At 41.1% G+C, this 26,905-nt stretch overlaps 1 protein-coding gene, 2 long non-coding RNA genes and 1 other non-coding gene across 6 annotated transcripts in view; 3 read left to right on the top strand and 1 right to left on the bottom strand.

The window, feature by feature from the left end:
- Positions 1-15,833, top strand: part of LOC105091174 (uncharacterized) — a 17,218-nt gene extending 1,385 nt beyond the window's left edge. For both annotated transcript variants that reach the window (XR_010382326.1, XR_010382327.1), the window contains exons 2-3: positions 9,636-9,699; positions 15,702-15,833. This is a non-coding gene — a long non-coding RNA (uncharacterized LOC105091174). The remainder of the gene's footprint in view (positions 1-9,635; positions 9,700-15,701) is intronic.
- On the top strand, positions 983-1,055 carry TRNAV-AAC (transfer RNA valine (anticodon AAC)). The gene has a single exon. It is a non-coding gene; the product is annotated as a tRNA-Val (tRNA).
- LOC105091175 (uncharacterized) lies at positions 3,728-26,905 on the bottom strand. Of its 2 annotated transcripts, none has more exons than XR_004138949.2 (3): positions 26,841-26,905; positions 4,710-4,814; positions 3,728-4,411 (listed from the first exon to the last, which is right to left on the bottom strand). It is a non-coding gene; the product is annotated as an uncharacterized LOC105091175 (long non-coding RNA). The 2 variants fall into 2 exon arrangements; XR_010382328.1 differs by lacking the exon at positions 26,841-26,905 and adding an exon at positions 9,331-9,538.
- GPT2 (glutamic--pyruvic transaminase 2) overlaps positions 26,694-26,905 on the top strand; it is a 32,447-nt gene continuing 32,235 nt past the window's right edge. Inside the window, exon 1 of the mRNA XM_031458519.2 lies at positions 26,694-26,800. The gene's annotated coding sequence lies outside the window, so the exon portion shown is untranslated. The remainder of the gene's footprint in view (positions 26,801-26,905) is intronic.

Raw genomic sequence — 26,905 nt, 5'->3', positions numbered from 1 at the left:
CCATTCCTAGGTTGCCCTTTCATTTTGCTGATTATTTCTTTATTTCTGTGCAGAAGCTTTTTAGTTTGATGTAGTCCCACTTATTTATTTTTTATTCTGTTGTTTGTGCTTTAGTAATAGGGCCAAAAAAATCATTACCAAGACCCATGACAAGAAGCTTTTCCCTGCTTTCATCTAGGAGCTTTATGGTTTCAGGTCTTTCATTTAAGTATTTAATCCATTTCAAGTTGATTGTTGTGAGTAGTATAAGATAGGGGTCTAGTTTCATTTTTTGCAAATAAATATCCAATTTCAGGGCACCATTTATTGAAGACACTGTCTTTTCTTCACAGAATTTTTTTGGCTCCTCTGTCAAATATTAGTTGACTGTGTGTGCATGAGTTCATTTCTGGGCTCTTGATTCTGTTCCATTGGTCTGTGTGTCTATTTTTATGGCAGTTCCATGCTGTTATGATTATTATAGCTTTGTAATATGGTTTGAAACCAAGAAATACGATACTACCAGCATATGTCTTCTCTTAGTATTGCTTTGGCTATTCAGGGAATTTTGTGGCCCCATATGAATTTTTACTTTTTTTTTCTATTTCTGTAAAATTACCCTTGAATTCTTGATAAGGATTCCATTGAATGTATAGATGGCTTTGGGTAGTATGGATGTTTTAACAATATTAATTCTTCCAATCCATGAAGATCAAGTATCTTTCCAATTGTTTGTTCAACTTCCTTCATCAATGTCTTACAGTTTTTAGGGTAAAGATGTTTCACCTCTTGGTTAAATTTATTCCTAAGTATTTTGTTTTTGATGCTATTGTCAATGGGATTGTTTGCTTTATTTCTTTTTCAGATAATTCATTTTTAGTATATGCTACTAATTTTTGCATGCTGGTTTTGTATCCTGCAACTTTACTGAATTTGTTGATTAGATCTAACACTTTTTTGGTGGCGTCTTTAGGATTTTCTACATATAAAACCATCTGTAGCGGGAGGGTATAACTCAGTGGTAGAGTGCATGCCTAACATGTATGAGGCCCTGGGTTCAATCCCCAGTACCTCCACTAAATAAATAAGATAAAGTAAAAAATTAAAAATACATCTGTAAATAGAGACAGTTTTGCTTCTTCCTTTCCATTTTTGATGCCTTTTATTTCTTTCTCTTGCCTGACTGTTCTGGTTAGCACTTCCAGTACTGTGTTCAATAGAGGTGGCCCAAGTGGGCACCTTTGTCTTATTCCTGATCTTAGAGGAAAAGCTCCAACTTTTCACCATTGAGTATGAATGTTAGCTGTAGGCTTGTCATATATGGCCTTTATTATGGTGAAGAAGTTTCCTTCTATCCCTAATCTGGTGAGAGTTTTTATCATGAATGGATGTTGAATTTTGTCAAATGCTTTTTCTACATGTATTGAAATGATCATATGATTTTTATCTTTCATTCTTTTAATGTGATGTGTTACATGTATTATTGATTTGTGTATGTTGAACCATCTTTGTATCCCAGGGATGAATTCCTCATGATCGTGGCATATGATCCTTTATTGTGCTGCTGAATTTGGTTTGTTAGTGTGGTGAGAAATTTTGCATTTGTATTCATCAGGAATATTGCCTGTAGTTTTCTTTTCTTGTAGTATCCTTCTCTGGCTTTCATATCAGGGTAATTTTGGCCTCATAAAATGAGTTTGGAAGTGTTCCCTCCTCTTCTATTTCTTGGAAGAGTTTGAGGATTGACATTAATTCCCCTTTAAATGTTTGGTGGAATTCACCAGTGAACCTGTCTTGTCCTGGGCTTTTCTTTGTTGGGATGTTTTTAATTACTGATTCAATATCCTTAATAATTATTGATCTGCTGAGATTTTCTATTGTTCCTGATTCAGTTTAGGTAGGTTGTATGTTTCTAGGAATGTATCCATTTCTTCTACATTGTCCAGTTTGTTGGTATTTAGTTGTTCCTAGTAGTCTCTTATAATCCCTTGTATTTCTGTAGTATCAGTTGCTATGTTTCCTCTTTCATTTATGATTTCACATTGATTTCTGTTTTCTCTCTTTCTTGGTAGTCTAAGTAAAGGTTTGTCAATTTTGTTTATCATTTCAAAGAACCAATTCATTTTCATTGCTCTTTTCTATTGTTTTTATTTTCTCTGTTTTGTTTATTTATGCTCTAATCTTTGTTACTCCTTTCTTCTATTAACTTTGAGCTTAGTTTGTTTTTCTTTTCCTTGTTTCTTTAGGGGTAAAGCTAAGTTTTTTATTTGAGGTCTATTTTATTGATGTATATGTTTATATCTATTAGCTTTCTTCTTTAAATGCTTTTGCTGCATCCCATTGGTTTTGGTATGTTGTGTCTCCATTGTCATTTGTCTCAAGATACTTTTAATTTTTCTGTTAACTTCTTCTTTGATCCATTGGTTATTCAAGAGTATGCTGTTTAATTTCCATGTATTTGTGAGTTTCCAGTTTTCCTCCCATTACTGGTATCTAGTTTTCATACCATTATGATCAGTGAAGATATTTGTTATGTTTTCAGTCTTCTTAAATTTGCTAAGACTTGTTTTGTGGCCTAATGTATGATTTATCGTAGAAAATGCTCCACGTGTACTTGAGAAGAATGTGTTTTCTGTTGCTGTTATTGTTGGATGGATTGGTTAGGTTGTCTGTTAGGTCCATTTGGTCTATAGTGCTGTTTGAAACAGCAATTCAAATCTACTGTCTCTTTATTGATTCTCTATCTGGTTGATCTATCCATTGTTGAGAGTAGGGTGTTAAAATTCCCAACTATTATTATACTGATGTGTATTTCTCCTTTTAGTTCTGTTAGTTCTATTAGTATTTAGATCCTCTGATATTGGGTGCATAAAATTTATAATTTCTATGTCTTCTTGATTGATTGACTCCTTTATCATTATATAATAACCTTTTTGTCTCTTCTGATCAATTTTAGCTTAAAGTCTAAAATGGCTAAAATTTTAGCCTAAAGTTTTTTTTTTTTTTATGATTTATTCTTTTAATGAAGGGACTGGGAATTGAACCCAGGACCTTGTTCATGCTAAGCACACTTTCTACCACTGAGCTATACCCTCCCCCCACAGCCTAAAGTCTTATATAACTTTAGTCTAAAAGTCATATAAGAATATATGGATATGCCACATTTTGTTTATCCATTCACAGCTGGTATTATCTTTGTTCAGGTGGGGCATACAAAGCTTTCACATGCTCAGAAAATCATGAGGAATTACTTTCACTGTATTCTGTTGGTAACACAGGGCCAGGCCATAATGACTGTGAAACGGAACTATACAAAGACATACAGTTAATTCTCATTATTTGTAGTAGTTAAATTCCATAAAGTCACCTTAAACACTGAATTAGTGAATACTGAATCATTGCTCCTAGGGGAAATACAAGATCGGGTTCCTGCAATCCTCTGATCACATTTTTCTCGATTGATTAATTCATCACCTATTTTTATGTTTGTTTCCATTTAAAGACACCTTATTTGCTATATATTGTTGATTCACTAACACTGAACTAATGACCAATGGCACTCTAACTCATGCCTGAACAGAGCTTTTCTAATACACATACTTTCTCCATAAGACAGTCACAGACTTCTTGTGCTTTGTAACACCAGACAGCAGCACTTCAGCACTCTTCTTGGGGACTCCAAATAAACTAATAAAGGTAACCACTTATCTACTTTTAGTCTCCATAGATTTACCTTTTCTGATCATTTTGTATAAATATAATCATATCACCTATAGTGTTTTCTAACACCACTTCTGACACTAAGTACGTGGGTTCTTTTTCCCCACAGTAACCAATTCTCCAGCTTCCTAAACACTGGCTGTGTGTTCTACAATTCAATTCAGTTCTGACACTAACTACCTGTAGGTTAAGGACTTAGCCCCACAAGACTGCCCCAGCTAAAGATACCTGTTGCAAGTCCTAGGTTGCCACCTGTACTTCTGACCAACCCACTATAAATCAGGAGTTGCCACGATCCCCCCCTTAGCTTCAATAATTTGCTAGAACAGGTTACAGGACTCAGGAAAACACATTACTTACTATTACCAGTTTATTATGAGAGGCTACAACTCAGTAACAGCTAAATGGAAGAGATGCATAGGTCAAGGCACGGGGCTGGGGACACAAGACTTGCATTCGCTCTTGGCATACAACCCTCCCAGCACCTCAGTGTGTTCACAAACCTGGAAGCTCTCCAAACTCCATCATTTAGGGGTTTTTAGGGAGGTTCCATTAGATAGGGATGGTTGATTCAATAATTGCCCATCAGTGACTGAACTCAGCCTTCAGACCCTCTCTCTTTCCAGGGTCCAGAGTCTTATTGTTTCATTGGTCAGTATACCTCCATAAATAATATACCGCAGTCTTGATTCTTGATTGTTAATTTTGGCTTCTGTTGACAAAAACAAATGAACAAACAAAACAGAAACAGTAAAGTTTGTTTTGCTGTATTAGGGTAGAAAATAAAAAAAATAAATTTTCCTTCTCTAGTTTACCTAATAATATTAAACTACATGTGTATTCTTTTAAGACAGTTAAAAACTTAAATGATTATAAAAGTGCAAGCAGCTTAACCACGTGGTTCTGACACCGAATCTCTCATGAGGAGGTGGCAGTCAAGCTGTCAGCAGGGCTATAGCCATCTGACTTGACTAGAGCTGGAGAATATGTTTCCAAGGTGACTCACTCACATGGCTGTTGGCAGGAGGCCCTGGCTCCTCGCTTCATGGGCTTATCCACAGGGATGTTTGCGTGTCCGCATGACATATCAGCAGATTCCCTCCAGATCAAGTGATCTAAGAGAGAGACAAGAGTAGAGTTGTGATCTCGTTCACGACCAAGTCTCAGAAGCCACAAGCCATCCTGTCTGCTATATTATACCTATTTATTAGAATTGAGTTAACAAACCCAGTCCACACTCAAGGAGAAGGGAATTAAGCTCCACCTCTTAAGAGAGATGTGTCAAAGACTTTGTGGACATCTTTTAAAGCCACCACAGTGACTGATGGCAGGAAGCCTCAGTTCCTTAGGATGTGGGCTTCTCCACTGGACTGCTTGAGTGTCATTATGACATGGCAGCTGGCCCTCCATAGAGCAGGTGACCCAAGAGAGAACAAGAAGGAATCTACAATGTCTTTGATGGCCTAACTTCAAAAGTTACCCTCTGTCATTTCTGCAGTATCCTATTGGTTACACAGGTAGGCCTCATTCAGGGTGAGAACAGACTAAATGAGGGCATGTATCCCAGGAAGCAGGAATCAGTGGGAGCCATCCTAGATGGCTCACAGGTACCCAAAGGAAAGTAATAATTAATTCTGTCAGGGCATGCTGGGGAGGTCTCCACAAAGGAAATGACATAGAGATAGGCTTTTGGGGTCCCACAGACCCTGAGAAAAATGAGGAGGATCAGTAAAGGTCATCTAGTTCTATCCTTGACTTGAAGACAGAAGGAACATAAGAACCAGGACAGGTGCCAGAGGAGTCTGCTTTCCACTGGCTTTTGATGCCCTTTCTAACTTTGCTTACTATCTTTCATGTGAGCTGCTGAAATGGCTGGAGGTGCTCTAGTCTCACAATATGCAATTATACCAGGCAGGAGCTTCTGTAATAATAGGTATTAAGTACTTGATGAACCAAAATGGCTATTCAAAGCCACTTTTTGTTCTCTCTTGTAACTAGGTCATGAGCTTCCTCAAGAGATTGGGAGAAATGAGCTGTAGCAGCCTCCACCTCTATGCTTGTCATTGTTTTAACATTCAGAACACAGTCTCTACCAAGGAGCCTTTTAAAGCTTTTACATTTTTGATGGGAGAGACCAGGAACAGTGGGAAGCTCAGCAGATCCTTAAAATATAAAATTCCCCATTCCTTTCAGAAAACCAAAAATAATTCCTGAGTTATAAATTAGAGGTCTTTGCTCATTCTTGTTTTTTTTTTCCCCTCAAAAGCTTTGGCATCATCACAGTGCTGCAAATGTGGTCATTTCCTGTGTATTCTTTTTATTTTGTTATGAACTTTACATATTTCCACAAATAAAGAGTCTACCAACAACAACAACAACAACAGAAATAAATGCAAAGAACTGTCCATGTAAAGAGAAATAGGGTAAGAATCCTCCTCTTTGGCCAGAAAGACAACTTTTTCTTCCTCCTGCGAGGCTAATAACACACTGGGTCAGGGAGCATTCATTGCAGAAAAGCCACAGGCTCCAAGTGACTCAAGGGGGCCAGCCCTCCTTTACAGCTGTGTATCTCTGGACAGTCCAAGACAGGCACCAGCCTTCAGTGAGCTCTAAACTCAGCCCACTGGCCTTCCCTGGACAAGAGGGGCCTCCAGGCATGACCCACGCCTTACTTTGCTTCCTTTGCTTTCTCCTCCCATAGTATTAATACTATTTATTGGGCAACTGCTCTGTGCCTGCACTTTATGTTTATTGTCCTTCTTCCTTCTCAAACCCTGAGTCACATTTTACATTTAAGTGCAGAGACTATATTAAGGATATTTCTTTTTAAACAATAAATTTATAAATTTATGTATAGTACAAGGAACTGTATTCAATATCTTGTAATAGCCTATAATAGAAAAGATTATGAAAAGGAATGTATGTATGCGTGTATATAACTGAAACATGCTGTGCACCAGAAATTGTTACAACATTGTAAGCTGACTATACTTCAATTAAAAAAAGAAAAAGAAAGATAAAAAAGAATATTTCTTTTGCTGAAATGGAAAACCCAAACTCAAAATGGCATAAGCAACAAGAGTATTTATTGACTCACGTAACCAAAAAAGCCAAGTATATGATGGGCTTCAGGCACAGCTGGATCAATGTACTCATGTGCACCATTAGGCTACATTTCTCTCTCTGCCTCCTGTTTCTGTACCCTCTTCAGGCAAGTTCTTCCTGGTGTTGGGGAGATGGCTAAGACAACCAAAGGTGCTACATTTCATTAAGTGTGGCAGCTGTGGGCGTGCTCCATTTGGATCTCCCTTCTAAAAGAACTTGCCATTCAGCTCCAAGGAGCACCTTTAGCTGGCAGCCTCCAGTTATACCACCTTCAGGATCCATGTCCTTCCTGATCAACTACCAGCCAATAACTGGACATGGAGAGGGGTACTAGGGCCTGGTGACTTCTGCCCAATGCGTGACTCCTCTGGGTGGGCAGTCTTTGCTGCAGAGCTCCCATGGGGTAGGCTGAGAACATCGGATCTGATTGTGTTCTGCAGCTCCCCTTTATCTTTCACACGTGTTACCCTCTCCCCTAAATAAACCTCTTGTACCCTAAACTCCATCTCAGTGTCTACCTCCTTCAGGAGTCAGCTGAACCATCAGTTCTCACTGGCTTCCATCCCCACTTGAAGCAGATGTTCTTACTCACCCAGATCCCTTTGGACCCCTTTGGACTGATTTTCAGTATGCTCTTCTAACAGCCAGTGCTTCTGGCCGTGCGCAGGTAGTGCTCTCAGAGCCCCAGAGGGTGAACCCCACTGAACATTCAGAAGGGCCAGGGTCCAGTTTACTCTCCAACTCCCTCTTCTCCCCCAAACCTGTCCAGTGACTGGCGGGTCAAGAGTCTCAATGCCAAGCTTCCTTGCCTCCAGGCAGAACTTCTGAGACATAACCTACTCTCCAGAGTTCCTCTGTGGGCTCAGGCTTAAAGCCACCCTCCACCAGACTCTGCCTGAGATCTCACCTTCTCTGCCCGGCTTCTCCCCCTCCACTTCCCATCCGCCACGGCACACTTCCTTAATGAATCACTTACAAAGGAATCGTCCGCAGGTGTGCTTTTTAAGCACCTAACCAATAACCAGCAGCTGGGGCCACAGCACCCATCAAATGGCTCTCTCTCTCTCCTATGGAACAGTCCCACTGGGTCCTCTCCCTGTTCTTGCTTCATTAGGTCTATGGGTGGTAAGTGCTTCCTATTATCACTAACTCTAGAGTCCCTCCCTGATCCTTGATTGTTTTCCCTGGACCCCTTTCCACTCCTTTGTGGGTAGCCCATTCATTAAACTCTTCCCCAGTCACCCCTTGGGAGGATGCTACCTATTTCCTGCCAGAACCCTGAATCATAAATATAGGCTTTTAAAAATATTATGTGTTTCTTAACATATAAAATTCATAGTGCCCTAGAGACTTGGAATGAGACAAGTTTAACGTTATGGAATGATTGCCCTTTTATCTCATCCAGTCAGTTTGGCTCTGGGACTGTATGTGTAATAAGCTAAATTAGAGATGATGTCGAAAGTCTGATTTTGAGGCTTCCTGATGGGAAGGCAGAGGTAATGAATGAATGACCTCCTACCTCCATTTACCCCTCAAAAGGCCCTCCAGTTGGAAACAGCCAGTAAACAACTTGCAGAAAGTGGCATTTGGCGCTAGATGGCAGTCATGCCCACCAGTGCTGCTGCTCGTAGACGCCATCAACAGTTCCCGCTTGCCTGACCCTGCAGATTCATTATTCACAGTCCAGCAAAAGCTAGTTTGCCTGCCAGCTCTCCACTCCTAAATCAGGGTTGTTGCACATTCCTTCAATGTAGAAGAAGCTTGTGGTTTTCCAGCACCTTGGGTACCTGGGCCTCCCTGCCCTGCCAGGGCCTGGGAAGGTTCCTATTATTATCTGCTTCTACAGGCTCTCTCTCAGTACATCTGTTGCTAGACACTCAAACACCGATGCAGACCCAAGGGTCTAGGTCTCTGGGGAAGAGGCTGTAGAATATAGACGCTTAGGGGGAACCCCTCCTGGTGCAGGAAATACTGGTGTGTTTGGGCTGCCCCTCCCCCTGGCTAAAGGACCTCCACAATTGCTTTAGCTGGCCTCCCCCAACCCCCTTGGATTTAGCAAATGAGTGACATTAGTTAAAATCATTGTATTAATAGAGACACTTTAAGTTACAAGTAACTGAAGCCCTGTGAAAAATGAGCTTAAGCCAAGTAAAAAGATGGAAGAATTGTTTAGTCAGTAGCCTTAAGAGCCATGTATAGGGGAATTTAGACACAACTATATCCACATGTGTTTCAGGCATGTCTGGATCCAGCTGCTGAAAGAAAATTGTCAGTAATCTATCTGCCTCCATCCACCTCTTCCTTCTCTCTTGAGCACAAACGCCCAAGTGCTGAAAGAAAGAAATGTTTTTCTTCATAGTTCTTTCAGGATCCCTAGACTAATCACATGGGAGGAGTTCTGGGAGATGACATACCTAATTTGATTAGGTCAAATGCCCATTGCTAGAAAGAAGCATAGGTCAGGAAGAGAACAAGGAAGGTTTGAATTCCCAAGGATGAAAAAAAAAAAAATCAAGTTATTATCACCTGAAGAAGAGACACAGTGATAAGCCGAGTCAGCAGATGCCCACGGTGACCAGGCAGCTGCACTGACACTTTCCTCTTCTGCTCACTCACTTATCTATTGACTCACCCAGTGAACCCAGGGGCTCCCTCCTGATAGCACTGCCAGCTCTCCCTCTCCATTCCTACCGAGGTAAAAGTCCTGCTTATTCAAGGACTCCTACCCCACAGTCTCCTAACATCCTGTGCTTTTCTTTCAAAGCATTGAACAGTCCAAGATTATGTAGTGACATAAGTGATTATTAACCCGGTGTGTATCTTTCCTCTAGATTATAATCTTCAAAGAGACAAGACTGTGGTGTCCCCAGAGCCTAACGCAGTGACTGACACATGGTAGGTACTTAGCAAACATGTGATCATTCATTCATTTGATACTTATCTGTTAGACCCCAGGGACAGTAGGTCCAATCAGACAGGGTCCCTGCCTGGCTTCTACCTTAGTGAGGGAGACAGACAAGTAAAGCAGTGTTCACAGTCCAACTGCAGTGCTTTCTCCAAGAATGGTGGACTCAGGGGGAGCTGGAGGAGGAATGTCTAAATCAGAGGGGTCCAGGAAGTTTCCCTGAAGAGCCATGATGTTGGCCTCACTTTAGAAAAATAGAAGGAATAAGCAAATGAAGGAGGGAAGAAGGTGCCCTCAGAAGCAGGGGGAGGTTATATAGCTCAGTGGTAGAGTGCAGTGCTTAGCATGCATAAGGACCTGGGTTCAATCCCAGGAAACTCTATTTTAAAAAAAAATAAGGAGGAGAGGGGGGGTGGGAAGGGATAAACTGGGAGTTTGAGATTTGCAGATACTGACTGGTATATATAAAATAGATAAACAAGTTTATACTGTCTATCACAGAGAAATATATTCAATATCTTGTAGTTTACAGTGAAAAAGAATATGAAAATTAATATATGTATGACTGAAGAATTGTGCTGTACACCAGAAATTGACACAGCATTGTAAACTGACTATACCTCAATTAAAAAAAAAAAAGATTTAACAACTCCAAAAAAAAGAAGAAATAAACCTAATTACCTCCCCCACCCCAAAAAGAAGTACCTTGGAAAACAAGGAAATATAGCCTGATACAGTCTGTCTCATTGGATTAACCCACCAGGACAGGGGAAAATCATATAGGAACTATGCCTTTTAGCAAAACCAATGCCTTAAAAGAAAGAAAGAAGGAAGGAAGGAAGGAAGGAAGGAAGGAAGGAAGGAAGGAAGGAAGGAAGGAAGGAAGGAAGAAAGAAAGAAAGAAAGGAAGAAAGGAAGAAAAATAATTTTTTGGATAAAAAAATTAGCTTAAAAGGATACAAAAAAGCTTTCTGATTATATCAGCACCTGGCAAGGCAACTGCCACATGTGTGAATGCCTGGATGAAAGTCATTGGATTCTATATGTTTTGCTTAAAACAGAAAAGAAAGCCAACCTGGGGTATGGCCCATTAAGAATCCAAGCAGACTCCTAAAGGCACAGAAAAGAAATAAAAGGCAAAAGAAATTACTATAAAACAAGAAGATTTATATAACCCTATCTGCGTAGAATAAAAATGTGCCCCGCTTCACATGCCATTTGCTGCCAGGATCTGGGATTGTCACAGAGGGGAAATCACGTGCCAGGCCAAGAAACAGGCACAGAGAATTCAACGTTTAGGGCTTGAAAAGAAGGCCTGGAACACAAGCCTCTTTTGTCTTTCAGGCTTCTCTTAATGACCATGTTTGAGACCTGGGATTTATGAAGGAAGCACTATTCAAAAGGACTTCATTATAGAGAAAGTTCAATTGCAGTCCCCAGTTTCCCCTCTCATTGCAAATCCCTTGTGGGATGCTTGTGTTAACTGTACAAGAGAGTTATAAATGGTTTAGAAATCAGTGTGTTGTGTCACAAATTGAAGCAGTTGCTGCTCCTTAGGCTGGCAGCAAAATCATGAATCAAAACCTAAAGTTCTAGAACAATGTTTGTAAACCAGGTCTCACAATGAGTTGTCATTGATGGCATTCAACTGCTATGCCCTCGCCCCCAGATCTCCTCTGTGAACCACCTCCCCCCAGCAAATGAATGGAATCTGGAAGCTCTTCATTCCGTACTAAGATGAAAGGGGTCTCTTCCAGTCACTGTATCTCACAGCCTTAGGCCAAAGGAACCATACCCTTTTTTCACCACTCGCTGTACAGAGCATTTTCCCTACTTTTCCCTCCGGATCATTAACTCTCTCTCAATAATAGCAAAGACTTCTCTAGATCTTGTCCAACACCAGTCACTGTTCAAAGTGTTATATGCATATTTAATCAATTTTATGTCACAGCAGTCTTATGGGGGATGTGTTGTCATCTCTCATTTTTCAGATAAGGAAGCTGAGACCAAAGAGGTTTATTAACTTGCCCAAGGTCATACAGCCCTTAAAGGGTGAAGCCAATATTGGAACCAAAATCTTTGGTTCTGTAGCCCACATTCTCTACCACTACGATATGATGCCTCATAAGGGAGGGTGCCATCGAAGCCGGGCTGAGCTGTCCATTGTCCCAGCCCCACTATATTCACCATGCCTGATTCCCTCCTCCTCCCCTCTTCATCCAGGAGGTTCTGAAGAAGCAGCTAACTTTGACCAGGTACGAGCCAATCATCCATGTTCTCAGCTTTGGTGATTGACTCAGAGCTGGGCCTGTGACCCCATCAAAGTCATGACGGGACTTTTCCTGGGGCTTCTGGGAGAAAGGAGCCCTCTCTTCTTTTCTGACTTTGGGGATGGGCAGAGGTGGGGAGAGGAGCTACCACAGCTCTTTTACTGCTGTAAAGGGAGGCCGCCAAGGGGGAGTCAATGAACAGAGAAAGCAGAGCAATGAGAGGGACCCACAACACAGAACTCCAGGGGCATTGCCAAGAATACATAGTGTTGGGCTCACGCCACACAATATAACAGGGCCCCCTGGAGTTGGGCATAGTATAGTTTCACGACCTGACATGAGCCCTGAATCCAGCAACTCTTGAAGTGCCAGATACCTCCACATTGTTTGGTCCCATGATTCAGTAGATCCCTTTTTATAAGGCCGATATGGGTAGGGTTTTCTGCAATTTGAATCATAATGCAGCCTAATCAAAACAACCTCAACAAACCTTGTGAAAGCTGGGCCAAAAGTCCCCTTAGTTACAATGCTATGATGGAACAGTAGGCTTGCTGATCGGAAATAAAACTATGACTCAAGGTCCTGATCATGCTTAAGAATAGAGAAAGGGCCAAGTTCCTAAAATTCGCAACCGTTCTCAAGTTTTACCATTTATTGTACAAGTGGAAGACAACCGCACCTCAGATAATCCTCCAAAATGGCTGCTAATGGATTCACTCTTATAATTACATTTAACTCTGGTTAATGTTAAAATGACTTTAAATGCTCTCTCAGCAAGGCAGAGGGTCAAGGACCAGATGCCCATGGAAGACAGGGCAAAGTCAACCAGGCATCAAAAAATAGCCAGGACACCTGGATTGCCAAGGAGTGGCCAAAGAGGACTTTAGTCTTATTTATGTGTTGATCTCTTATAAAGGAATGTATTTGTAAATTATTTGTAAACAAATAAAAATTAACTTTGAAGTAGATAGGGCTAAAGGAAAAGTCATGTAATTGCATTATCTTAGATGAGTGTCATCACACTTTTTTTTTAAAACAATGGAACCCCTCAAATAAAACATCTTGTTAAAACTGTAATGAACATCTGTTGTTTTTCTCCTTCTTTGGTTCAGAAGTTTAAAATATGATGGCTTGTTTTCTGGGAAACACCTTCTGTTCACGTCTAACTGGTTCAGGTACATGGCACTTGGTCCTGGTCTGGCCATAAAAGCAAATATAATAATTCCCTTCCTGGGCTCTCTTGACTCTTTTTCCCTCCCTAACAGTTCTGGAAAGACACAGCAGTAGCATAGTTTTTTAATCTCCCTGAATCTTCTCTCTATCAAAAAAGAAAAAGAAAAAAGCAGAGCAGCTAGATGATAAAGCCAAAAACTAGGGACAACATCTACAAGGCCAGGTGATAAGGTATCCCCCTCAAAACTCCAAAATACAAGAAAGGGAGGACAACCACCATCATAACTATAAGATCTGCATGATATCCACATTTATGCAGGAGAAAGCAGAGGGAAGAAACAGGACATCTGATGGCCCGCAAAATGGTGTTCACAGGAAGGCAGAATGAGCCTTCAAATCGGAGCAAAGCAATTAAAGTGACAAGGGATTTACCTGCTCCAGTATCAGATAAGTACAAGGGATCTCTAGTTTCAAAAGGTACAAGATATCAGAGATTAAAGTAAATCAGATCTAGAAAATTATGGCAATTAAGTGATAAAACTCAGGAAAAATTAGGACTAAATAAAAGTTATTTCTGAAATGAAACTAAATCAAAAAGAAAACAAGAGTGAATACACAATACAAATATTGCCCTATGAGAAATAAAAGGTGAAAAACAATTTTTAAGTTTAAAATAAAGAATGAAGAAAAAGGATTCAAGAGAAAGTGACAAATTTGAAGCCATGTAAACAAGATACAACATATTATAATCATAGTAACTAAAAGAAAATCAAACCAAGGGAACAATATGACAACCACTAAAAATTATATTTCAAGAAAGCTTTCTTGAAATAAATATCTGAAACTACATATTGAAAAGGCATAGCTATACCTGAAAATATTGACCCAGAACGACCAACACCAAGATGTATTCTAGACTTTAAAGAAAAAGAATTGGTCCTTTTTTGTGTCAAGGTAAAAAGGCCAAGTGAATTACGATGGGTAGAAAGTTAGATTGTCATTAAACTTTCAACACCAATGCCTTATGAAGAAGATGGAGTCACATATATAAGATATCAAAAAGGAGGCAAGGGTATAGCTCAGGGGTAGGGCACATGCCAAGAAAGCACAAGGTCCTGGGTTCAATCCCCAGTACCTCCATTTGAATAAATAATGAATACAACCTAATTACCTATCCCCCCCCCCGCAAAAAAGTATACAATGCAAATGTCAATTACATCTCAATAAAACTGGAATGAAAAAAATTTTTTTTAAGATATCAAGGAGAGAAAATGTGAGCCAAAGATTTTGTATTCAACTGAACTGAGTATGCAACTGGATAAAAGGACAGACAAACAACTTGTCATCAACTGCAGAAACTCTGGGCATCTTGTTTAGAATTTTGGTCACTTTGAAAAGAGGGTGTTTGTAATTGAGATGAGGTATATAGGTGGCTTCTGAGGTGGTCAGCAAAGTCCTCTCTCTTTTCCTGAGTGGTGGTTATGGGTGTTCACTCTACAATAATTCACTAACCTATATGCATGTTTGGTTTTTCTGTAAATATGTTTTATTTTATAATGTTTAAAAGCAACAAAAATAAAATCAAATAGACAATTATACTTAGATTTGAATATGGACTAATAATGATGTTAGGGAACTATTGTTGAACTTCTAGGTATGGTATAATGGTATTGTAGTAGAATGTTCTTATTTTTTGGAGATGCATGTTGAAGAATTTACTTTAACTTTATTTATTTATTTATTTATTTATTTATTTATTTATTTATTTATTTATTTATTTATTTTGCAAGAAGAGGTAATTAGGTTTACTTATTTACTTTTTTGATAGAGATACTGGGGATTGAACCCAGGACCTTGTGCATGCTAGGTATGCTCTCTACCATTAAGCTATACACTCCCCCATACTGTATTTTACTTTAAAATGCTGTAGCAAAAAAAAAAAAAAAAATCGATTACAAGTCACATTTTGTTACCATAATTTTTAATTGAGGTATAAAATATATTATGTAGTATATAAAGATCTTAAGTGTTAACAGTTAAATGAGTTTTGATAAATGACATTACTGTATCAAAATACAGAATATTTCCGCCAGGAAAGTTTCCCTGGCTCTTCCCAGTAAATCCCCTCTCCTGCCCTACATGGAGGGAACCACTGTGCTGATGATCTCTTTCACTATATATTAGTTTTATCTGATCTAGAACTTCATATAATAGAATTATATAGTGCATACTCTTTAGTCACACATTTTTTTCACATTTTAATATCCCTGAAATTGGAATGTAGCTTAGAAATTGGTGGTGTCTTAACAATTAAATGGCAGTGTTTTCTTCTTTTTATCGTTTTATAAAATAATGGAATGTCTTATAATCAATGGCATCTTCAATTTGATGAAGTACATTATATGTAAATTAATCAAATATGGCAAAAATGTTAACAGTTGTTGAGTCTAGTTGGTGGTATATGGGTTCCCTACTTTTCTGTGAACTTGAAAATTTAAAAAAAAAATTTTTTTTGGAGGAGGGGTGGTAATAATTTTTTTTTTTTACAGGAAGGCACTAGGAACTGCACCCAGGACCCTGTGCATGTTAAGCACATACTCTACCACTGAGCTATACCTTTCCCCCTTGAAAATTTTTATGTAAAAAAGTTTACTAAATATATATGTAAATAAAAGGATACCACAATTGTTGTGTTTTGTTTTGGCTTTCTTTCCCCCTTAATTAAAGTGACCCTGAAATAATGGAATTGCCTAGAGACTTTCTTGCCCTCTGTGAAGAACATCAGAAATCATCCTGAAAGTTCTGGACTCCTTCCCTGTCCTGGGATCTGGCTTCCCCAGTCCCTCACCCTTTATCTTCAGGAGAAGGCAGCATGCCCTTTGTCCATGGAGTCAGAGGAGGTGACTCCACACTGAACATGTCACTTCCGCCACAGACAGAATGACAGCCTATCACATCATGGCACAGACATAGGTTTCCACTTGGAAGTTCTGACTCTGCCATTAGAAAACCTGTGTGTTCCAGAGAAATTTTAAGCTCTTTCATTCCCAGTTTGCTCATCTGTACGACTGGTTAGTAGCCTCCACCACTCAAGGTGGTTAGAAAATTGACAGGACAAAAGGGAAGGAAGTTAGCAAACTGTAAAACTACTCTCAATATGAACAGTTAATTTTATTCTTGGGAAGGGAGAGAGAAACACTTCATCTCAGATCCTAGTTGGCTGATGGTGTAAGCAGCAGTATTGGCCCCTATCTTCGTAGAGGGGTGGTGGCGGAGGCTGGGACTGGATAACTGCAGGACCCTTTTGGCTCCGACATTCTGGCCTTCTCTCAGCATGGAGGAAATAGAGGTACCAGCTTCCTGATGTTTTTACTAGACCCTGGTTGGTCCCACTTCACCTACCTGGTGGACACCAAAGAGAATTTGCTATGGTCACACATTACTAAAAAATGCTGGGAGAGAAATAGCTTAGTGGTAGAGCGTATGCTTAGCATGCACAAGGTGCTAGGTTCAATCCCCAGCACCTCCATTTAAATAAATAAATGAACCTAATTATCTCCTCTCACAAACAAACAAACAAAAACCCAGAGCAAGTTAAAAAAAAAATAAAAAGATGCTTATCCCCAACATTTGAAAGTGTAGGAGCTGTTCTTTATTTTGCACTTCTTTAGTTGGACAGAGCAATTCTGCCCTACAGACATGCGCTGGTAAAGAGCCTGTTAGCCTCCCGGTTTTGTAGGCCACCCAGTGTCCATGTCAGAGCTTTCCTTGTTTTTGCTTCTCTCCATTTTCAAAATCAGTCATCTTTCCTGTGCTGTGAGTAAGAACATTTTAGAAGCTGTGGGCAGTTCAATGGCTGAATTGGCAACAAAGATTTTATGACGAAATAGTCTGTGTGCAGTTTTCTTTAAGGAGGGTATAATTACTGACATCCTAGAATGTGCAATTTTTGAGTGACAGTATGTACATTTAAAGAAAATGTTTAATCTCTTAATTTGTGAAGGTTTATATTATTTATAATGTAGTTGCTCTGTAAAAATTATTTTAAAATAAATCAATCTTTGGGTTACAAAATGATGTTTAGAGTAACATCAGCTAGATGTGGACTAGAAAGCTCTAGGTCCTCATTCTCCCCTTGGAAACATTACATAAACAACTAGAAATTGGCTAAACTAACTTAATAGGAGCTCTACAAATGCAAGACCTACAGCAACCAAGCAAATTGCCAATTAAGTAAAAGCCACATTCAAAATGGAATGAAGTTTTGAGGTGGTTTTACTTGCTCTTGCCCCACCTCCTGCTCAGCGTGGCGTACAGTGGGCTAGGGGAAGAAGTGATCCAGTCCCCAGTTTTCTTCCACGAGACAGAAAAAGCAGAATGGACCTAATTTTCAACATTTTAACCTGTGTGGGAGTTGTCTGATTGGTCCCTGTCACCTAACTTGGAGCTCAGATGGCCAAACATAGTACTGCTCAGGTCTCAGGCTGGGAAAAGCTATGGGAAGCAGTGGACACAGCTTGTAAAAGCCACAGGGGCTACAGACCCCCAGCCACCTGGGGCAAAAGATTACTTATTAAGGAATACAATAGACCAGCTAAGATCCCTTTTAAAAGCAGGAGTAAGAGTCTCAGGGAAATTAAAACACTTAAAAGCTGCTGTGTATATGGGAGAATTGGGAATCAGAGTGTATGCTAACAAGGTGGCTGGAGGTGAGTCTAACACTTGATTAGAGGGGTTAGAAATTTCAGCCCCACTTGCCAAACTCCAGGGAGGTGAATGAGTCTGGAGATTGCGTTCAGTCATCAATGGTCAATGGTGTGATGAGTTGTGTCATGCCTATGGAAAGAAGCCTTCATCAAAAACTTTTTTCTTGTTTTTTATTGAAGTGTAATCAATTTACAATGTTAGTTTCATGAGTATAGCAAAGCAATTCAGTTATAGATATATACATACACATATATTTTTTCAGATTCTTTTACATTACAGCTCATTACAAGAAATTGAATACAGTTCCCTGTGCTATACGTTAGGTCCTTGTTGTTTATTTTATATATAAAATGTGTATCTGTTAATCCCAAACTCCTAATCTATCCCTCGCCCCATCCCCTTTTGCCCCTGGTAACCACAGTCTTTTTTCTATGTCCGTGAGTCTATTTCTGGTTCATAAATAAAATGTGTATTTTTTCTTTTTAGATTCCATGTATAAGTAGCCTTGGGGAGCTTATGGGTTGGTGAACACCAAACCAAGTCCCCCTAAAACTGAGTTCCCTTACCGAGTTTATGATTACTCACTCTCTCTATCCAAAACTTTATTCACTTTCTTGACCCCTGTGACCTCAATCCTGTGCTAACTGAACACTAATCAACAAGAGTCAGATAACTAAAGTTGCTGTTGTCGATAACATTGTGAAGATAACCTCGTGAAATAGCATCATTAACCTGGAAGCTCAGGTTGTTTCTCCAGGGCAAGATAAGCCTCCCAGCCATGGACCAGAGAATTGTAACCAGAGACATCCTGACTCCTGAAACCACCATCAAAAAAAAAAAAAAAAAAAAAAAAGACAACTGAACTTCTAAATAAAACAGAAACAGACTCACAGACATAGAAAACAAACTTGTGGTTACCAGGGGAAGGGGGTGGGAAGGGATAAATTGGGAGTTTGAGATTTGCAGACACTGACTGGTATATATAAAATAGATAAACAAGTTTATACTGTATAGCACAGGGAACTATATTCATTTTTCTTTCAGGAGGGGGAGTAATTAGATTTTTTTTTTTTTAATGGTAGTACTGGGGATTGAACCCAGGACCTCATGCATGCTAAGCAAGTGCCCTACCACTGAGCTATACCCTCCCCCATAGGGAACTATATTCAATATCTTGTAGTAGCTTATGGTGAAAAAGAATATGGAAACAAATATATGTACGTTCATATATGACTGAAATATTGTGCTGTACACCAGAAATTGACACAACATTGTAAACTGACTATACTTCAATTAAAAAAAAAAAGAAATGTCACAAGATGATTAATCCCAGCTTCTCGGTTCTTCCTCTTAAAAAAAAAAAATCCCAACCCAAGACCAAGTTGGAGTGAATCTGAGTCTTGACTCTCCACTCCCTTGCTTTGGCGCCCTGCAGCAGACACTGTGTTTTCCTTCACCACAACCCAGTGTGTCAGTAGGTTAGCTTTGCTAAGCGTGGGCCAGCAGACCCAAGTTTGGGCAGGTAACAAACACATCCACGTGCTGGAAGGACAGCACGCCCTCCTCCACTGCTTATGCCACTGCTTGCCTCTCAACCTGCCCTGTGCATCCCTTCCATTTGGCTACTCCTGAGTTGTAGCCTTTATAATAAAATTGTAATCGTAAGTAGAGTTTTGATAACTGAATTCTGTCATTCTAGGGGAGTACTGAATTTGAGTGAGGGATTGTAGGGTCCCTCGAGTTTGCAGTTACCTGAGCAGAAGGGCAGGTAGCCTGGGGACTCCACATGTGGCTGGTAACAGGAGTGGGGCAGTCTTGTGGGACTTTAACCTTTTTTTTTTCTCGGTATATAGATATTTTTATTGAAGTCTAGTCAGTTTACAATGTTGTGTCAATTCTGGTGTACAACATAATGCTTCAGTTATACATGAACATACATATATTCGCTTCCATATTCTTTTTCACCGTAAGTTACTACAACATATTGAATAGAGTTCCCTGTGCTATACAGTAAGAACTTGTTGTTTATCTATTTTATATATAGTAGTGTGTATCTGCAAATCTCGAACTCCCAATTTATCCCTTCCGAGCCGCTTCGCCTGAGCCTTTAACCTTTAAGGTCCTAAGTTCAAGTCTCAGCTCTGCTACTTATGAGCTGTGTGATCTTGACAAGTTGCCCAATCTCTCTGAACATCCATTTTCCTATCTGTGTAATGGGGATCATAGCAGTCAGTATGTCATAGGGTTGTTCTGAGTCTTGTATGAAGTGATGCAGTAAAGCACTTAGCCTAATACCTGACACATTAAAATGCCTCATAATGATTAGCTATAACTTTAATCATGTTATTACTAATAAAGAAAGCTTCGTGCCACACCACACTGGTGCTAAATATAATCTGTGCCCGTATCCCCAGGCATAAAATAGGAAACAGATCCTTTTAAGATCTAGAACCCAAAAAATAAAGGCATAAATGAGAACAGCTAAGGACAAGGGTTTATGGTATTGCATAAATATGTTTTTCTCTTAAGCTTCTGGGTCCTGAAACTATTTTGCAAGCTTCTCTAGGTGAAAGATTCTGTGGCTTCATGAAGAAAATATCTGGCAAAACTCAGAGTAAACCCCAGTTGGAAGTATTGATTTGAGCCATTGCTTAATATTTTTATCTGTTTGGAGGCACTGAATAGCTGAAGTCACTGAGTTTGCTAAGAAGTTAATAATAAAGATAATTAGTTCCTTGGATTGTTTCTGAAATCTTTTGCGAGTGTCCTCCATGCAAGAAGTTAAGTCAAAGAGTCTGCAAGACCAGCAAGCAAGAAAGCAAGGAATGTGGAAAAACAAACACACTCTGAAAGAAGGTTGAATTCACTCCTGAAGCAAACACAATTGTTCTTTCTCTTTCACCCGTCTACCCTTTCCTCTCCTTGTTCTCCAATACCTGGATTTTGTTGAGTCAGCTGCAAAGACCACAATGTGTCTGCCTCTGTTTTGAAATGTTATTGATGCACTATTGAACTGCAAATACTGCTTTTGTGAATGTCTTTATTCAGTGTCAATCTTCACAAATTAAACTTATGTCAAATGTGCCAGTTGCCTGCCTATGTCCAGCTTGGCTTTGTATCACAAGTTTATCTTTAACCCACTTTGCACGTCATTTTGAAAGCTTACCAAGGCATATGTCCTGGCTATTAGGTCACCTCAACTAATATTTGCTTGTTAGAGAGGCAATCATTTGCGTGTAAGAGACTCAGAGCTGGTGGGATCTCAATGAAACCCCCTAACTTTCCCATTAAAAACTCAAGCCTGACATTAAAAAAAAAAAAAAAAAGAGAGAGACCCTTGTTTAAAAGGAAAACAGGAGGAGCAAGAATGGGAACTGATTGGTATGTGGTAGAGAAAGAGAGAGAGAGACCCAAGCAAATGCCCCTCCTCACATGCCAGAAACAGCTCAGTTAGCCATCTCTGAAACAGGGGATAAGCATTCTTAGATTTACACTGTTTTCCTTTTTGTTTATCATTGTATTTTAATTATTTTTATTTTGGTGAGGGGGTGGTAATGAGGTTTATTGATTTTTAGAGGAGGTACTGGGGATTGAACCCAGGACCTTGTGCATGCTAAGCATGTGCTCTACCACTTGAGCTATACTCTCCCTCCTGTTTTCCTTTTTAAATGTTCTTGCATTACACAGGAAATCCTTGTTCATTAAATTTTTTATGGAGAAATATATGTAATATAAAATTTACCATTTTGAGCATTTTTAAGTGTACAATTCAGTGGCATTAAGTACATTTCCACTGCTGTGCAACCACCGCCACCACCATCCATCCCTACAACTTTCTCATCCTCCCAAACTGAAACTCTGTCCCTCTTAAACAGTAACTCCCCCATTCCACCTTTCACGCAGAGCCTTGGTAGTCTATTCCAGTTTCTCTCTATAAATTTGCCTATTCTAGGTACCTGTTTTATACACAGAATTGCACAATATTTGTCCTTTTGTTGCCTATATAATATGTCTTTGTCCTTTTGACGTAGAATAATGTCTTTAAGTTTCATCAATGTAGTAGTGTGTGTCAGAATTTCCTTCTTCTAAAAGGCTGAATAAGTCTATTATATTTTGTTTATCCATATTTTGTATATCCATTCATCTGTTGGTGGACATTTGGACTGTTTCCACCTTTTGACTGTTGTGAATAATGTTGCTATGAATATGGGTGTACAAATATCTGTTCCAGCCCCTTCCTGCTTTCAATTCCTTTGTGTATATAGCCAGAAAAGGAATTGCTGGATCATATGGTAATTCTCTATCTATAGTTTTAAATTTTATTTTTATTTTTTATCATTATTTTTGTTTTACCATTTTTTTAAAAATAGTGATAATATATTAAACGAAAAGAAAAATTAGTCATCAGTAATCCCACCACTCAAAGATAATCACTGTTAACAATGGAGTGTTAATCTTTTCAGACTTTCTCTTTTTGGGGGGGCAGGGAAGGTAATTCGGTTTGTTTATTTATTTATTTAATGGAGGTGCTGGGGATTGAACCCAGGAACTTGTGCATGCTAAGCATGTGCTCTACCACTGAGCTGTACCCTCCTCCTCCTTTCAGACTTTCTAATCTACCCAAATGTCCCTAAAGAAAATAAATTTTTAAAATATAATTTTAATCCTTTCAGCAACCCTCTGAGGTAGCTACTGTTGTCACCTCACTGACCGGTGAGGAAACCAAGGCCCAGTGAGCAGAAACTGCAGCTGTGACTGGGAGAGTCAGCAGCACTGGAAGGGGAGACTGGACTGTCCTCAAGCTCTCCGAAGAGCCGGTAACTCAGAAATCAGGTAGAAATGCAGGTGGTCCTGCAGAAGAGGAGGTTAAGGCCCAAGAAGGGATAGCACTGGTCAAGGTCATACATCTAGTTAGTGACAAATTTGGAACCAGAATTCAAAACTACCTGATCTGGGCTCTTCCCACTATGATAGTGCCTAGCCTTGCCCTACACCCATGGTTAAATTTTAGTGTACATCAGAATCCTGATTTAAAGGAAAATCCCTGGGCAAAACTAGCCTTGGAGTTTCAGGACAAGCAAGTCTGGACCAATGCTCTGGAATCTGCATTTTAAGCAAACACTCAGGGAATCACTTTAGAGACACTGCCCTAGACCATTAGCTAAGGCATTTAACTACTGAGATCACCAACTCCTACTCAGCTTCCTAAGAGTCCTTGGGAGGAAAGGATGAATAGTTACCTTGGAGTCATCCAAGCACCCAGACCCAGCATGACTTGGCATTCTGAGAGGTCATCAGTCCCTTCCTGCAGCCCCACAGTGCCCATCTGTTCTCTTTGGAGGACCCTGTCACGTTCTGTCCTGCTCTGTGGTTATTTACAAATGTCTCTTCTCCTCCTAGCTGAGTGGTATGGCCCTTACTGACTCCAAGGACTGGCCGCTCTGCACTCTTGGGGTCTGCCTTTACCACACTGACAAAGTGCTGCCTATCTCCTACTGGACTGCAAACACCTTGAGAGCATGGACCTCACAGAATCAAGGTCCTCATTTATCCAATAAAAATTCACTGAGAAACCTCTGTGTGCCAGGTATTATTTGAGGTTCTGGGGATGCAGAAGAGCCTGTCCATTTCTCATCACCCACACCCAAGTCCTGGACAAAAATGGACCTTGTTCGTGCCACAGTTAGTGCTCCTACATCCTGTATTACCCACTCCACTTCACCCTCCATACAGCAGAATTTTAAACATAAATGTGATCAGGTCACCCCCCCCCCCAACTTGTTTTCAGCCTCCCATGGGGTTCTAGTTGTACTTAGGATGAGAACCAAAATTCTTACATTCGGGACCTGGCCTGCCTGTCCTACCAGGGGCTCACCTCTGACCCCAGTCTTCCAGCCCTGCCCCTCCCTCACTGTCTCACCTGTTGTCACCCCAGCCTTCTTGTAGCTCCTCAAACCCTGGCCCAGGATGCCATCTGCCTCACCACTGACACTAAGATGGAGTGTGAGGTGCAAGATGGATATCAGGAGTCCACTCCTGTAAGAGGAAGTGGGAGGAAGCAGGGTCAGGCAGAGAAAGAAAATCCATGATTGTAGGCCTGCTGAAACTTCAGCCAACCTCCTGGGGAAGCCCTGAAGCAAATACTGTTCAGCAGTCCCGTGAGCTTCTCCAGTTAGGGTGTGACGGAGACCTCAGGCAAGGTGGTTCTGTGCAAGTGCTGTGCAAGGCTGTCGACTGACTGCACGCCTTGGTTAAAGGCAAGTTCTCCCTTGACAGGTGAGGGCACATCCATGTGTCTACCACGCCTGCAAGTACTGTTGTCCCTTATCATCCTGCCAGGCTGCCAGGCAGCTCCAGCTCGTGGCCCGCTTCCTCTCAGAAACCTTCACTCAGACCTCTGGGCTATAAGTGTTCATAAAACTCAGCAGCTATCATGCTATGTAATCACTTTTGTGTGTGTAGTTATCTAATCAATGTCTGCCTTCCTTAAGAAAGTCTATGTTCTGTGCAGGAAAGGATGGTCTGTGAGACTCACTATAGACCCAGAGTTCAGCCAGGACCTGTCACGTGGTAGGTGCCCAGTAAAAACCTGTTGAGGAAAGGAATACAAACTGGTACCCTGTCTTGCAAACATATGATTCTCCCAACTGTGTGGGTCATCGAGAGCTTGCCGTGTATTTGGAGCGCTCATCTAGCTTATAGGGGAGGCATTTTTGATCATTTCAATCAGGTTTTATTTTTAATATTTAGGAGACTGCCTCCTGCCCCACCCTGATCTGATCTAGAAGGCAAAATAAAGGCAAAGTTCACACTATTACCACCATCATCATCATCACCATAACTAAAACTCAAAAGCCTTTGAAGGGCTCAGTGCACTGCAATGGGTAGCTCAAATTTCCAAACCTGGAGAGCCACACAAGCCCAGTCCCTGCATGTATGGGCTGCAGCACTGGGTCAGGAATCACACTTCCTGCTCAACACTTAACTGTGCCCCCAAACAAGTCACACTCTCTCTGAGCCTCATCCACAAAGTGGGGATAATGCCTGCCCTTTTTCCTTCATTGATGTCTATCAGGTTCAAATGCAACACTAGGGAAGAAAGTGCTTTGCAAATTGTAAAGTGTGGTTCACAAGGAAGCAAGGGAGCTTTCTTCTCATGCGGTTATGACAGGTTGGCAAAGGACGTATTTGGAACATTAACTTGTTTTCTCCCTGGGGGAGAATCTTTTTCCTGGAGACTGAATGCCTATCCACTGAGACAGAGGCTGGGAAGGAGCTAGTGTAGATACAGGTGCTGGGGGTGGAACCCGTGATGAGGAACCCAAATTACTTTCCAGGGCCCTGGGTGGGCCAAGCCAGTTTGCTAACAGGAATACTCAGCAAGATCTTTGTTTTCTGTTGTTCTCCTCATCCACCTTTCCCTTTTATTGGTAATCAGTTTATTTAATCCAAATCTGTGGCATTTTCTTGACAAAGATGAACAAGAGCGAACCACAGCACTGTGTTCCAAACACTTGGCTTTTACAGTTACCTCATTGACCTTTCTCTCACAGATGGGGAAACTAGGCTTACAAAGGCTAAGTAACATGCTCAAAGTCAGTCAGGTGGTAAGTGGCTATTTGTATCTATTCAAACCCAGATTTTTCAGTACCTTCTCCCCTACACTGCTGTGTTTTAAAGTGCCTCCTGACCCCTACTTTCAGAAATTTAATGTGTGTGTGTGTGTGTTTGTTGGTATAAGGGAGCTCTGGACTGTTCATCTGCCTGAAAACACCTTAGACACACAATTTCTAAGCTCAGGAGGGACAGTGTAGTTTACTTAATCCAATTTATTTTGCAGTTAGAGAATCTGAGGCCAAGAGAGAGGAGGTGACTTTTCCCACACCCTCTATTATTTTGGTGTCTTGTAATAGGTGTCTTCCATTCCCACTCTTGCCTTCGCTCTGGGTGAGCCAGGACGCCTTTGCCTGCAGATACCTTTCCACAAAAGAATAGCTACCTTGCGCTGAGCATTCACTCTTCAACAAACATTTACTGAGTGCTTACTATGTGCTGGGAACACATAGAGGTGGTGTGAATATGATGAACAAGAAAAACACTGCCCCTGCCCTCCAGAAGCTTAAAAGTTAACGCAAGAGCCAGTAAAAAGTGCCTAAAGGTAATTTCTGATGCTAGAAAGTAAATTAAAAGAGGTAAAGGTGGTGGGGTAGGGTTTGAAACGGAGCAGTCAGGAAAAGCCTGACCACCTAGTATACATCAGCGGCTGGTACTGTCACTACAATCCCTAGACGCTGTGAGCTCCGTTTTGCCGACAAGATAACCGACGTTGAGAGGGGATAAGAGTGGCAGCCAAGTCCTAAACTCCTTACCCCGACTTCCTAACAACCCACGTGGTGCGGCCCCCGTGGAGTGGCCACAGCCACCGTCGGGCGTGGATGATGAAACTTAGGGCAAGGACTGCACCATCTCTCAGCCTGTGTCCTTGCAGGTGTTGGGGGAGGGTGTGTGTCGGGGAATGCGGGGTGCGCCTCCAGGGAGAAGCCACATATAGCTCTAAATTCGCAGAAGGCTGAGAAGACATTCCCAGTCAGACCCCCTCGGGGCTCTCCATCCCCTCTGCCAGACAAAGAGCCCGCCCAGCCGGCAGCAGAGCCAGACCACCGCTCCCGCCTCCTGCCCCGCCCCCGATCAGGCCAGCGCGAGGCACTATGGGACTTGTAGTTTGGGCAGCTCGCCACACCTGCTCCGAAAACAGACTAGGAAACTACATGGCCCAGGAGCCAGCGGGCGGGCCCCGGGTGGACTCGCCGGCTGTGGGCGTGCGAGCGCAGGGGGCCAAGCGGCGCGGGCGCTAGGATGCAGCTGCGGGCTCGGGAGCCGTGGAGCAGCTCCTGGCGCGCGCGCTAGACCGACAAGGCTAGGGGTGGCCAGGGAGCGACAGGCACGTTGCATGCATGCATTGAGCGCAGTCTTTGTAAAACCTGGTTGTGCAGCGCTTTGGCTCTGCAGTGGCGTGGTACAGGGTCCGAGTTGCCGGGGGATGGGC

This window comes from Camelus dromedarius, chromosome 9 (assembly GCF_036321535.1).
Source record: "Camelus dromedarius isolate mCamDro1 chromosome 9, mCamDro1.pat, whole genome shotgun sequence".
In the NCBI taxonomy this organism is placed as follows: domain Eukaryota; kingdom Metazoa; phylum Chordata; class Mammalia; order Artiodactyla; family Camelidae; genus Camelus; species Camelus dromedarius.
The sequence above is the reverse complement of the archived record's forward strand: the minus strand, read 5'-3'. Positions and strand labels throughout refer to the sequence as shown.